The sequence below is a fragment of the Tympanuchus pallidicinctus genome, unplaced genomic scaffold, assembly GCF_026119805.1.
Source record: "Tympanuchus pallidicinctus isolate F22 unplaced genomic scaffold, pur_lepc_1.0 scaffold2, whole genome shotgun sequence".
Classification (NCBI taxonomy): domain Eukaryota; kingdom Metazoa; phylum Chordata; class Aves; order Galliformes; family Phasianidae; genus Tympanuchus; species Tympanuchus pallidicinctus.
In genome coordinates, this window is record NW_026294721.1 from 22319904 (window position 1) to 22334445 (window position 14542).

General features: G+C 36.6%; 1 protein-coding gene across 1 annotated transcript in view; it reads left to right on the forward strand.

The window, feature by feature from the left end:
• The window catches only part of GRXCR1 (glutaredoxin and cysteine rich domain containing 1), a 34038-nt gene that overhangs the window by 9273 nt on the left and 10223 nt on the right, over positions 1 to 14542 (forward strand). The window lies entirely within an intron of this gene.

Sequence of the window (14542 nt, forward strand, 5' to 3'; positions counted from 1 at the left end):
ACACTGGCAAAAATCCAATTGCTAAATCCTACAGTAGTCCAAAAATATAACCAACAGCCTCTCCAAGTCATAAACTTAGACATTCATGATGATTAAAAAAAAAAAAGTCACCTCCTAAACTGTTTGTTCAGAAAATGATTGTTCAAATGCCTGCAAGATTTTGCAGTGGTGGTGATGGATTTGTATCTGCTGGATGGTCAGGCTTTCAACAACTTCCTTGGTGCATAATGTTCTCATAAATATTCATGAGAGAGACTGTGGACTAGAAGTGTACTCTTTCAGCTCAATATTCGCAGCTGCACACAGGTGACAATGTCTTTTTTTTTGTTGCCACTGACTAGAAACAGTATAACCATGTAGTGTCTTCCACCAGATAATTTCATCCACAGTAGCTCTAGCAGTTTGCCTTTTGAAGTAATAACAGACGGTGATGTTAGAATAAGTGTTGTTACTGATATAGAATCATAGATTGCTCTGATTGGAAAAGATCTTGAAGATCAAGTCCAACTATGACCTAACCAAACTATCCTAACAATACAGATTTGATGCAGGAGATTGATTAATAGCTATGCAAAGGGAAAATGGAAGCATTGCTCCAAAGCTAAACTATCACAGCAACTGCTTTTACATTAATATTCTTTGTCCACAATACATTTATTATTGAAGGAATATTACTGTAGGAGATGAGTAATAATAACAACTTACATTTAAAAAAATACATATTGCCCAAGTTCTGATTCAGACCACAGCATTAAGCTGCTCATATTGTCCCTGCTAAAAAAAAAAAAAAAAAAAAAGTTATTCCAACTGCTGAAGTGATACATACACATTATAACTATATCAGTAGACATTTTGTCTAACAGGTGGAGGAATTGGTAGGAAGCATACAACCTGTCACATTCAGATTTTCAGACATCTTATCTATCTGGTTAAAAATGCCAAAAAATCCTACAGCTTCGGTTTTTCTAGCAACAATGCCTATAATTGTGCACTACTGAGATTATTCTTTTTTGCTCACACAGTAGTGGTGGATGAGTCATGATGTCCCTTTTTGTATATCTAAGCTGGCAATGACAGTACAGGTTATTCCAGAGCAGAACTAGTTTATGTATGCTGTCTAGAAGCTCCTCCTTTGTCTGCATGAAGGTCTCCAGCTCTACATTTCTTTTAGGAATCCATCAGATTAGAAAAGGAATAAAGCACCACACACGTGCAATGCAGATGTATCTTCAATATAAAGTAAGATCTTGGGTGTTTAACTAGCAATTAATTACTTAGAATTAGAAGCATCAAATCTCTAGATATTAAGTAACAAGGAGATAGCTGAGAGTTCCAATTTTGTAAAGTAATTTAGGTCCCTCATCACTCAATGCTAATACAGAATTAAGTGCTATAACATGAAGGGTTTCCTTTTCACCACTACCACATATTGAATGATATGGCTCCGTTGCTTTAGGGTAAGGCAGAGTCAGTGCTCTGTCAAGGCTTTTCTTAGGCAGTGGACAGCTCAACTTTGCTCTTTGTTTCACTCAAAACACAGTGGTGATACAGTGCTCTGCATGCATCTAAAAAAATTGCATTTTTTTCTTAACCATGCAGAAAAAGGATGACATCAACTTGTTAAAGGTTAGCATGTTTTATCTCAGCAAAGATGAGTAGAATTTTCAGGTAGAAGTTTTATAGAGCCATGGGAAAGAAAAAAAAAAAAAAAAAAAAATCACACCATGTTCCACTTAAGTGCCAGATATCTGGAAAAGAAAAGGAAGCATATGAGGAGACTGATGGTCTCCCAGTTTTGCTCAATATTTCTTATGAGCTTCAGAATCTCAGTGCATCTCCTTCTAGTTGCCGTTCATAAGAATAAAACAATAAACTCTGACAGAAAGCTTGATATCTGCCAGATTCAAAAACTCCAGGGCGTATTCCAAATCAAAATTAGACTTCATTTGAAAATCTTTCCTCTGATTTATATTTAGGCTGGAAAAGACCTTCAAGCACCAAGTTCAATGCTTTACTGAACAGAAAGGTAAATTAAAAAGAATTGATTATGATGGAGTTTTTTCCTGCTGCTAATTGCGGGTTAGAAGTGGTACCTTAATCCATTTATGCTATTCTGTTCTTTTGCTGATGTCCGAGAGAGACGAAATAGTTCTGTTTTGTAAGACAGACTGACCGCAGGCATAATTAACTCACAATGTAAATTTCCAGCTGATTAAATCCAAATGACAGGAGCTTTCTTTCATGACAGTTTGTACTCGTGCATTATCTTTATCACTAGGAAATTTACCAGTTGCAGCACTGGTACAAATAAGATACAGGTCATGGCCTATTCTTTTGTTTTGTATGTGTTTTTTTTTTTTTTTTTTTTTTTCTTTTTCTTTTTTGTGGTATAGCGAAGAAACTCTATTCATCTTATGAAGCATATTGTGGCAAAGACAACAGAGGTATGTCACATCATGAATGGGATCCCAGCTACCAACCAGTTTGTTCTCCAGCGAGCAACTTGATGAATTCCATCTGTAAGAAGCTCAATAGACTGGAGTTCACCTGCATAGGCCAGCAATACCTTTTAACTGTAGCTGATGTTTGGAAATTGCAGAGGGGATCAATGTGCAAGCTCACTGCAACTCTGTTTAAGTGTAAAATAATTATCAGAGATCAATATATATTATTATTATTTACATGCCTCTTCAACATATAAGATTACTCAAGAAATATTTTGGAAAAAAATGAAGGATTAATGAAAGACAGGAGAAAGTATAAAGAATAATTATTTCTTAAAACAGAAATCAATCTGACCAAGAAGGACAGTGAAGCAACCTTTTCCTTTAAAATTCATGTGCCTGCAAACAAAAATAGTTTCCCAAAGTTACAGCCAATTTAAAAAGAAATGGGCCAGAGCAGACACTAGTTTTCATAACAGCCACTTGCTGCTGATCAACACAATCCTGCAGTATGAAGTGTTCCACTGAGGGAAGCAGCAGTGATTATAGGCAGAAGGGAGCAGCATGCTCAAACAGCTCTCATTCAGAGCCGTGCCTTTTGCTGACTTTTTCACATGATTTGAGGTATCAAACAGCTTTATCTTTATCTGGCAGCCCTCAGCAAGCCCTGATTTACTTCACTACTGTCTAAAACCATCCTTAAAAGATATTCTCAAGTAGGACACAAGCTTTCCAATAATCCTACCTGGACAGGCAACTCAAGATATCTTGAACAATGTGGTAAATAAGGACGAGTAAGAGCTGTCTTATGACTGAAGAAGATAGGATTTGGTCCCTGAAACTGAGCATGCTGTGTAAGACAAACGTATTGCGCTTTTCTGTAGTAATTCAGCGTGACATAATGATAAATTGTATACAAGTCAATCTTAGAACTTACTTGTCAGTTAGGAGTCAATTGGACTCATACCAGAGTCCAAGTACTAGGATACAATGTTTCTACTCCAGAAAAGAAAAAGTATTCAAAAAATCCTACTCATATTAATAGAAAGGAAGTCCAAAATAAAACCTAGTACGTGAACTGACAGTAATTTAGCATGCAAGAAAAACAGTTAGTAATTTATTAGGTACTTCATATATGTATTCAAACATAAGCAAGTAAGTATAGATAAAGTTCTGTTTTTGGGTAATTGGCCAGATACTGAATACAAGTCAGAGCTCTTTCAAGTTGACCTACACGCTTTTATTTGAAGCCCACCTTCTTTTTTAGGCTTGAACTAGAAAACAGAAAGACCCAGAAAAAAACGTATATAAAATTAAAGCTTGATTGAGAAAATCCATTCTATTCTATTGAATATCCTCTCTCATTTTATCCTGTTTCTCAGTGTTACCAGCAATAAAGAGAGAGGTAAAATAAATGCTGAACAAATGTTTAATAACAGTTCTTCTCCATATAGCTACACATAACCAAGCAGTAATTGAACTGTTAAGCAATAGGAAATTAAACAGTAGAGATATCATCAAGAACAAAGCCTCACTCTTAGATTACCAGGATTTGAAAATAACATCAGTATTAAATGTACAAGTCTGAACAATTTACATGATCCATCTGTGGTTCATTGTTTCAGTCCTCTGGCCTCCCTCACTACCTACAGAAGCAGCTTTATGTAGGCAGATGCTATGCAGCTCCAGTCATACATTTTTAATTTACTGATGGCAATATTTCTTCCAGTAACATGTAGTAGACTTCCCCCTTCCCCCCCCCCCCCCCCCCTTAAATTAGTTAGTTATATTTTCAAGGTAATTTGGAGAAGTAGCAAAGATCTTCTAGTTTGTCTGTTCTCTGTTGTGTTAGTAGACACAGAAAACTTGGAAGAATTATATACTACAAACCTATCATCTTTGTTTACCTATTTTATTTGGCTTTCCATTTTTCCAGATACTTAAATGTGTCTATACTTTTCTCATGTACAAAGTACACTGCATAAACTGCCACAGACACATTCTGTCTTTAGAGCAGCAGGTAAACTGCTGCAAGTGATCAATGTAGAAAACCAGATCTTTTCTTTTGCTTTATTATTATTGTAATACATAAATTCTCAGAAAGATCACTTGAAAGCTCTGCATAGATCAGACATGCTACTGGAGTTAATGTGACTTTAAATACAGTGAATGTTCAGACCCATAAACAGTCACATAGTTCATACAGCAAAATAACATTACATTGTTTTGTAATCATTGAGCCCGGGTATAGCTGAATTCACTTCTAGACCCAGACTTTGTCAACAGTTTACATTTAAGGAATTACATGCACAAAAAATCAAACAAGATGGGACCTTAGCAAGGCAAAGAAAGCCTAAAACTACTAATCTAAGAGGTGATCATAGGGAAGCTAACAAAGTCTAGAGTAAGCAATCAGTCACTTACCAAGGATCTGAATTAGAAAGGCATCTTGATATCAAGGTGTAAAAGATCTTCATGCAGGCATAATCACAAGAAGCATCCCTGCTAAGGGAAAATCCTATTATACAGCCAGCTACCATGCAAGAGAACTTTATAGAACAGCCTGGAGTTGAAAAGGACCACAACAATCACCTGGTTTCAGCCCTCCTGCACAAAGAGGACCACCACTAGCCCAAAGGGGAGCCTTGGGTTGCTCACTATTTATAGGTTAAGATAATTGCTTTGCATGCTCAATTGGTCCTCAGCTGTCAAACCAGGTGTCTGCTATCAATTGTTTCAGCCCCCAAATTTGAGGCAGATTTGTAGCCGTTAATCTGTTTTAGAAAGAATGTTATCAGCAGTGTTGCTCACTGTCAACATGTACAAGACTTATCTGTAAGGATAGGTCAAAGGAGAAAGTTGAAGGAAGAAAGGTGGTGATGAGCATCAGGGCTGGTGAACTGTCACAGATGAATTAAATAGTTCATAAAAAATCTCAGGTGCTAGCTATGCAATGTGTAAGACTATATCAGAAAGAAAGGAGAGGAATGTTTGATTGCTAGGGTTTGGAAGGTTTTCAGGAATGGCTTTGAAGGTATTCTACAATAGTTTTAAATCCCCTATGTTGACAGAGCTAAGATGGTTAGATGCACGCATTTGCATGGGTTCAGAGAATTCCTAACAGTCCTACCAGAAAAGGAAGAAATGCTCTGAATTCATCCCATTTCAGGAATAAACTGTGACTGATAAAAAACTTTGAGGATTTTGACTCTGTCTTATTCTAGCCCATTTTTTTGCTTATGGCGTTGGTTTGCACCAGAAAGGCAAACAGATCATTTACAGATGGATTCTGCTACAATTAACAGGACTTGTTTTACAGAGGGAGAGGAGAGATTCTTGTTGGGATATCTGAAGAAACTGAGCCTGCCCAATTTGTTGCCCACACAAGTCTTAAGACAGATATGTATTTCTTCTATTTATTCTGTTGTGAGTTCCCTACTAGGCTCCTGTTACACTTTGGCTAATTCAACATTTGCTCCATCTGAAGGGTAACGAGGAGCCACAACCCTCCCGAGCTGGCATCAGGGAAATCTCTAGCAGTCAGTTATTCTTTCAGCCTGCAGCATAGGTTTGTAATTTTGACCTTATGCAAATCTTATGCAAAAATAAGGACTTCATTTAAATCACTGCCTCAATAGCTGCCAGAAATGTCAAGTGTAGCAGTGATGTACTATCTCTAGAGAATAAACCAGAAAGTGAGGAGCAGGAAAAGGAAGGCTTCTGTGTGCTGGCAGTCTTGAAGAAAATGCAAATCTCTTCTGCAGGCCTGAAGAAAATGGGATGATAAACTTCTCAGAGATGGCTTTGAACTGGAAGAGGGGGAAAGAGCAATTACGCTTTTTGGAGAAGAAGGGAAGCTTTGGATGCAGGCTGATCAATTCTTTGAAGTTAAGAGAAAGGAATAGGAAAAACACAAGTTTTCTGTTAGAGGTTAGAGAAAGTCTGGCAATGAGATATGAATGGGAGGAAATAAGGCATTCTCACATTGTGCTGCAGCAGCACCTGTTGGTGTCCAACATAAAAAAACCCTTTTGATTCTTTGGATTACAACTTAAACATATCCACATTTCAGACACCTTTATGATTAATTCTCTTCCTAATTTTATTGCAGTCTGAAGAACAGTCTCTAGCATAATTTTTCACTAGGACTTCGATCCAGATGTCAAGGGAATTCAAAGTTTTGCAATTTTTTTCCATTTTCCACCTTTGAATTTTTCTGAATTTCTTCTCCTTTGTGTCTGACTGACACAGCCTTCTTCTTAAGACATGCTATGCAAATTTAATAAGCATTTGTTAGTAATACTTTTATATGCAAAGACCCAAGAAGCAAACCAGAGAGTTTATATCTCCTGTAACACTGCAACATGGTTTTGCAGAAGTATAGATTTTGTTTTCCTGATCCACCAGTGATTACACCAAAGAGAAGTTGTTTATAATGACACTCAGACTGTTCAGCTGAATGCCATTTATCAAACATAGCAGGTAATCAGATGTTACTAAAATTAGCTTATAGCTCTCTTACCACCATTGCATCTGCAGAAAACAAATGTTTCCCTATTTGTATGCTGGTTTCATAGTATACTGCACTAAATCTTTCAACGTAGAATAGGCACAGAGGTGAACATGACATGTCCCACTGCCAAAAAAAATTATTTTTAGGACCCATGCTGATGCTTGCATCATATGTTCTGTGTAGGTTAATGTGGACATCAAGCATCTTCAGGTTAAACATTCTGAAAAACATCAGTGAGAAGAAATATTTTCTCAGAAACAGTATGTCCCTACTGAAAGTTAATTTTTCTATAAGGTAAAGCTCTCAGAGATTAGTATTGCTCATTATCTTAAAAAATATTTTGCAAATACTATATAAATAACATAATCCCAGCACTCTTCCTCTTGTATAGGAAATCTTGGTACTCCAGAATGAATTGATCAAGGAAGAGGAGAGTAAAGAAAAACTAAATCAGATGAACAGGCTGTTTGATGAGCAGTATCAGAGCAATTTTGAACTTTCTTAACTCTCCTATTCCCAAATCAGTTCATTTCATGACATTAAGTTATTGAACACACAGGTGAAATTGCTCTCACCCTGCCATTGGAGACTGAGAAGCTCTCAGTGAAGATGAAGATAAATATCAGAAAAATCAAGTGTACCTTCCATGTGTGTTGAGGCCATTTCTCTAACCCGACAAGCTAACATTATAGCTGGTAGTATAAATACACTGAGAAACTGTCATGGAACTTCACTCAAGTAAATCTTTATGGATGTGTGCTGAAGAAAATGATAACCCAAGAGCAAGAATACAATTCTATGAAATCAACATTCCAAACATTCTTAGTGACAGATAATTTTCATTTATGTATTATGTTCTAAGAAATATTGCAGTTTCATTAACTTTATAAATTAGAAGCCCTGTGGATTGATCTAAAAACTCCAAATGTGCTCCAAATCAGTATGACTGATATAAAATAATCACCTTTTCTGTTACTTTCAGTAGTTGATACACTCTTATCTAAAGCAATGGGTCAACACCCAAATCCTGAATTGTCTGCTACATAATTCAGGAAACACTTGGCTCTGGAGACATACTTTACATGTAAGATTATAATAAGGATGGAAGATAGTATGTCAGGTTTCAATTACCTGATCAATCAATCAAAAAAAAAAAGAAGTATGTTTCTGCAACTTGCTGAAAGTTGGTTTGGATTATTCTTGACAGCTGCCTTAGAACAGAGCATGGAGTTTGAGCCTGAAAAAGACAAAGAACTGAATCTTTACCCCTGAAAAGTAATTATGTGCTGTTTTTGCACAGTGAATGTGATAACTGAAAATTTTCTGAAATTATGTTTTCTTGCTACTGATGTTAATAGAATTGCACCATCATGATTTATGTCACATTTTCCTCTTGTCGATGCAATCATGAAGATTTTTTTTGTAACTAGTGGAAGTTTCAAAGTTATTGGTAGTCTAGGTCTCTATAGGCCAACTGTTAAAAGATTACTTGTGCGACAACATGCCTGGCTCTAATGCTTCATTGCTATTTGTCTTGTGCATTCTAACATTGTATTTTCACAGTGCCTTTGTAAGGGCATCTTTGGAAAGATAAATAAAGATGAAATCTGGAAGGTATAGGAAGAAGGTAAAGATAGAAACACTCACAGTAAACAGTTCAACTGTTACCTACTTAAAACTTTCCATATGACAAAATACTTAAAAATAGTTTCAATGTGTTCAATGTGTTTCTGGGCAACCTAGGTACAATTTGTCTGGCTTCAGTCTTCTTCCTCCAACAATGGAAACAGGTACTGCATGATGTTAGATGAGAATGTTAAACATTGTTACCAAAGACTCTTTTGCAAACAACTAGCGCTTCCCTCAAACTGCTGAGGACAAAGGTATCTTCAGCTGCTCTTTCTTCTTTCTCTTCAGCCTTTGTGGGCAATAATGCAACACTTCTCTTTTCTTGTAATCCCATCTAATGTTTGATGAGCCAGCAGTGTGCGCAGGTGGCCAAGAAGGCCGATGGGATCCTGGGGTGCATGAAAAGGAGTCTGACCAGCAGGTCAAGAGAGGTGATACTCCCCCCCCCCCCCCCCCCCCTCTGCCCTGGTCAGGTGTCACCTGGCGTACTATATCCAGTTCTGGGCTGCCTGGTACAAACAAACAAACAAACAAACAAACAAAGATCTCCTGGAAAGAGCCCAGTGAAAGGCCACAAAGATGATAAAGGGCCTGGAGCATCTTCCCTATGAGGAAAGGCTGAGCAAACTGGGTCTATTCAGCCTTGAGAAAAGAAGACAGAGAGGTGATCTTATTAATGCTTATAAATATCTGAAGTGTGGGACTCAAAGAGACATGTGGTCTGTGGGGACAGGACAAGGAGAAAGGACAGTAAACTGGAGAATAGGGAGTTCTGCACCAATATGTAAAGGAACTTCTTCACAGTCAGGGTGATGGAACAGGCTGCCTAGGTGGATTCTCCTCTGGAGATATTCAAAACCAGCCTGGACTCCTACCAGTGCAGCCTGTTGTAAGGTGCCTGCTTTGCAGGGAGGTCGGAGGTCCCTTCCAGCCCCTACAATTCTGATTCTGTGATTTCCAAAAATATCTTCCCAAAATGCTTCTCTTCTTCCCCAGGAGTGATTTCTCAGAGATGTTGAATTGACAGTTATAAAGAGAGAGAAGTAGAGAGTAAGAGAGAGAAAGAGAGAAACCAGCACTGCATCACAGTGTTGGTTTGTTCCCTGCCTTCTTCTTCCCTTTCCCTTTCCCTCTCTCCGCCCTCTCCCCCTACACACCCCCTCCCCCCGTTCCCTCCTACCCCCGTGAAAATTGCAAGCTAGATTAGAGTTACCCATGGAAATTAATTTTTTTGCTTATGATTTTAAAGGTTTCATTTCGTCCTTTCTTCTGCAGAAAAGAATAAATACACTAATAAGAGAATACTGATAGGCTTCTGAAAGTCTGATAAACAAAATGCAATTAGGCATGGATGAATATTGATTTTTTTTTCCTACTGATCAGGACACTCTATCATACTTTGACCTGGCTGACTTCTCTAGCATTACTATGCTTTGCTATCTAGGGACTGCACTCTGTCCCAAGCCAGCACTGTGCTGGTAGAGCATCTGGTAGAACCCATGAACCAAGGGCATAACCTGTTCTGTTATCTGAAGTGGGGTCACTGAGAGCACCTTGCAGCATGGCTTCATGGGTGTGTGCAGGATGAACGATAACAGGAACATTGGGTAGTAAGCTCAACTGCAGTCTTTGTACTTCACGAACCCTTCATGAATCCTTCATAAATTCCATGAATATCTGAAGCATTCCAAAGAGCAAGAATTGGCAGTGTTGTCCTCTATTCCATTGCTGTAGTACTGTAATTTTTCTGATTTCAAATGAAAATTCTTTGACATCTCCTGAACAGCAGTCCACGTTGAAGGGCTTTTGGGAAAGCTTGCAGTGATACAAACAAGCCACAATGTTATGTTCTATCACTTGAGGAACAAAAAGTTTCACAACGTTCATTTACTTGGAGTTAGAGGATAGACAGATTTACCTCATCTCCCCCCCCCCCCCCTTTTTTTTTTCTTAGTACTCAGTCAAGTGACTTGAATGCTGATAATAATGTTAATTAAAAAACTTTCTTTTTTTTTTTTTTTTCATAAAATGACACCTAACAGTATTACTAGTTTCGTTATTTTCATCAGATGTCCACAAAACTAATACACAGTCTCAGAAGTAAAAATTAATTACATGCATGCATAAAGAAACAATAACTGTTCCTTCTGTGTAATGAAATTCTGTATCTATTTTACTTTGCAACTGATGAACAATTTTAAATATGCCAGCTGTACTATTTTACAGTCTTCAGTATATGATGGAGGTATAGGTAAGAGAGATAAGAGCTGTCCAAGAGCTAGGAAGTCAGAGTTCGTGTTCTTTTTGGATCACTGCCCTTCTCGGTGACCAGATCCTCAGTTATCTCATCCCATGAAACTGAAACAGAAGTAAATATTCATGCCCTGTGCTGGAATACACAATCAAGTGGAAGAACAGGTTTTTTTTAATATAGCTCATGGAAATAGTTATGTTCCTAGGTCTGCTGTTTGTGGGATGGAGAGTTTCACGAAGTAGGCAGGCAAATGGCAGAAAAGTAGTTTTGCTACCTTAAAAGCTGAGAAAACCTGTGATTTGACAACTTTCATGGAGACAACAAAACTACTGTCTCAACCTGGGACTGTTACATATATCTAGTTTAGGGGTGTGTTGCACTCAACAATTTTGTAAATTTGTATTGACAGACCATCTTGCTGGTTATGGATCTTGCTGGTTAACCATCTTGATGGTTATGGATGATAACTGGAGAGAAACTTTTTTATTGTCATAATGGAAAAGGTTCACAGACTCCAAGTCCTATATTTATGGTCCCTGAAAGTATCAAATTAGATAAGAAAAGTGCACTATTAAAGTGGTGCATTTAAAAAAAAGATCAGTATATGCTTTGACCTCGAGTGTTTGAGTAGTGCTGCTGCAGAAAACTAGTCTTTATTGTGACCTACAAAAATGCATAGATTTCTATACTTAATGAAGTTCAGCTTCTGAATTTTCCCAATTGTTGATATAGAGCCAGGTCCTTGGAGACAATGCAAACAGAACTAACAGCTTTAATGTAATAAAGTACTTTAGAGAGTGCTTGAATTTAAAATTAAGTGCACTCTGTGCTTTGGAACGTGAGAGCCTTTGGAGGGTTTGAACTACAAACAATGAAAAGGAACAGAATGTGATTTTGTAGTGCACACTGTGGCAGTTCGCAATTCTTTCTGTATTTGTAAACAAACCTTACCTGTCAAGGAAAGTTATGTTACTTTGGAACATGAGATTTGTTCATTGTGAGAGGCCTTCTGGTCTGGGAACCAATTCTTTCTGAAAAATGCCATTAAATCCTGTATTCAAAATAGGCAATCAAAAAGAGCAGACTAAAGAGGCTAGTTCACTACTCATTAGCATAGCATGACGTTGGATAGTTTTCTCTGCAACACTGACTTTCAGTCTCCAGCCACCACATTCAAAGACTATTATACATATTCACCTAGACCACGTCATGCTGAAATGTGTGCTTTTCATTAAACACTATGCATTTTGAAATATGATGTTCTAACGAAGTATAATAAAAAGCAGAAACATTTTGATGATTTTTAGAATTTAAAATCATGTTTCCAGTATACATAGTTTCAACAGCCAATAGTAAGAGCTTTTCAATCCTGCAGGAATTATATGCTCAGAATGATATATTTTTTTTCTTTTCAGAATTTCATCAACAATGAAGTCATAGCTGATTTAGTCCCTTCTATTTCTGAGTGTAAAGAGAAAACAAAATGTTCAAATAATGATCAGAAAATTTGTTAGATTGTAATTCTTGGATACTGATTGGATACTGATTCTAATTCAAGCCATAAGTTACGCAATACCAAATATGAATTGAGCAGCTTAATTTAAAACTTGTAGATATGCAAGCATATGTTCAGAATATATAAGTAGGCACATACATACATACATACAAATTTTTATACATACATCTTTTTTTGTTGCACAGTGTTTTCTTTAGACTTTGAATACTACATTTGTTCACTGAAACTTCTCTGGAGCAGGGTTTAGAATGCACTCTAGGTTTCTTCCTCAACTACCTTAATGGATAGGAGATACTTTGCCAGTCTGATAGTATCTAATTACAAAGCCAAGAGGTGCATATTTCAGTAGAACACTCTGAGATGTTGAAAGATGATATTCTGAGACAGAGAAGGGCATATCAGCCATTGATTTAGGTCAAAGAAACAATTCACTGCAGCATGAATAATGTTAGTTGAATGTTATATTTGAATATAGTAAAAGCCTTTAAAAATCTCATATATAATAAAGGTTAGCATTGAAATTTAGCTTTTGCCAGAATATTACTGTAGTCCATTAATCCTAACAGAAAAACATTCTGTTTTTGCTAGAATACAGTTGCTCCTATAATGCAAAATACAATTTTGTTGTTGTTGTTGTTTGCTTGTTTGTTTGCTAGTTTGTTTTTCATATGTTATTGGAAACAAGTACATTAAAAGTGCAAATTTTCAGGTGACACCAGCATTGAAATTAATTCTTTATGAGCATGAATGTAAATAGATATTCTTTTCACACCAATGAGAGTAAAACATGCATTCAGACCTCTGTCCAGAGGGAGAATTAGAAAGGTTTATTATTTACTACATTTATTTTCACTGTTTTCTTTTATGTCATATTTTTAATATTATTATTTATACATTTAGTTGTATGATTCTTAATTTCCCATTATGACAATTAGTGCTTTTCTTTGTTTTTTTTTTATTTTTTTTATTTTTATTTATTTGTTTATTTATTTATTTTTATTTTTATTTTTTTTATTTGTTTGTTTGCTTTTGTTATTGTGGGTATTCATTTTAATTTCCTTTCCTTCCTTCCTTCCTTCCTTCCTTCCTTCCTTCCTTCCTTCCTTCCTTCCTTCCTTCCTTCCTTCCTTCCTTCCTTCCTTCCCTTCTTTCCTTTCTCTCTCTCTCTTTCTCTCTTAATGAAAAAAGGGCAGCTGTTCCTGAGTCACTGAGAATAGCATCTGTGCCAAGAAGCCATGCAGATCATGCGGTTGTTGCTTCCTGCTGGATGGTCCCAAGCAAAATACAAGCTGTTCATACTGATACAATAAAATAGACGGTGACTTTGAATGCTTGCGTGGAAGTTGACAGCACTGTGCTGATAACCTGTGAGCTGTAAATGGTATAGAATACTGTTGACAAAACATTTTTTTTTTTCCCTCTGAAGCCTTCAATCCCTTGATAGTATTTCTACATGGATACTTTCTTTGGAATATGTTCTTTGGCTTGTGTGTTTGGAAATTTCTGAATTTGACACAAAAGTTGCTCCCTCTGACCAGAGGATTTTCACAGCCTTCAGGTTTCAGTGAGAATCTCACAGGTGTGAGAAAACAGTCAGTGTATCTATGTCACTCCAAACCTTTTGGTTTATGCATCTGTCCAACTCTCACAGCCTAAAGAAAGTTTTATCCTGGTCATTAACCAGAGAATTGTCTTCTTTTTAAATACAGCTAAAATTTTTTGTGCAAGTATGAGTCATATAGGATTATTTTAACTTGGATTCTTTACACGAAATTGTAAATATTCATGCCACTTATTTTTTTTAGTTTATTTTTGCTTCAGTTCCAGCCTAGCAATGAAAAGCAGAGTGTTATAATATCATTCTGCTGATTTACTTTCAAGAGCATATTCTATCAAATAAATATTACAGGCTGCAACTACTGAAATGGTTAACAAAATACAAATGAACATAAATTATCATTAAGAAAGTAACTCGTAAATCTCTCTAATTTTCTTTGCCTCTCTTTTTATAGTGTGGTTCAGGGCAGGTGACAGGAATGAGTTTTCCTGATATGATAAAGTCCTGCCTAGGAAAAGTTTTGCATGTTTATAGCACAGAAAACAAGATGTTTATTAAAATTTTCCTAAATGATTATTTATTTAATGCCCTTGTATTTCTTTGTAGTGAAAACTAGGGTTTTTCTTCA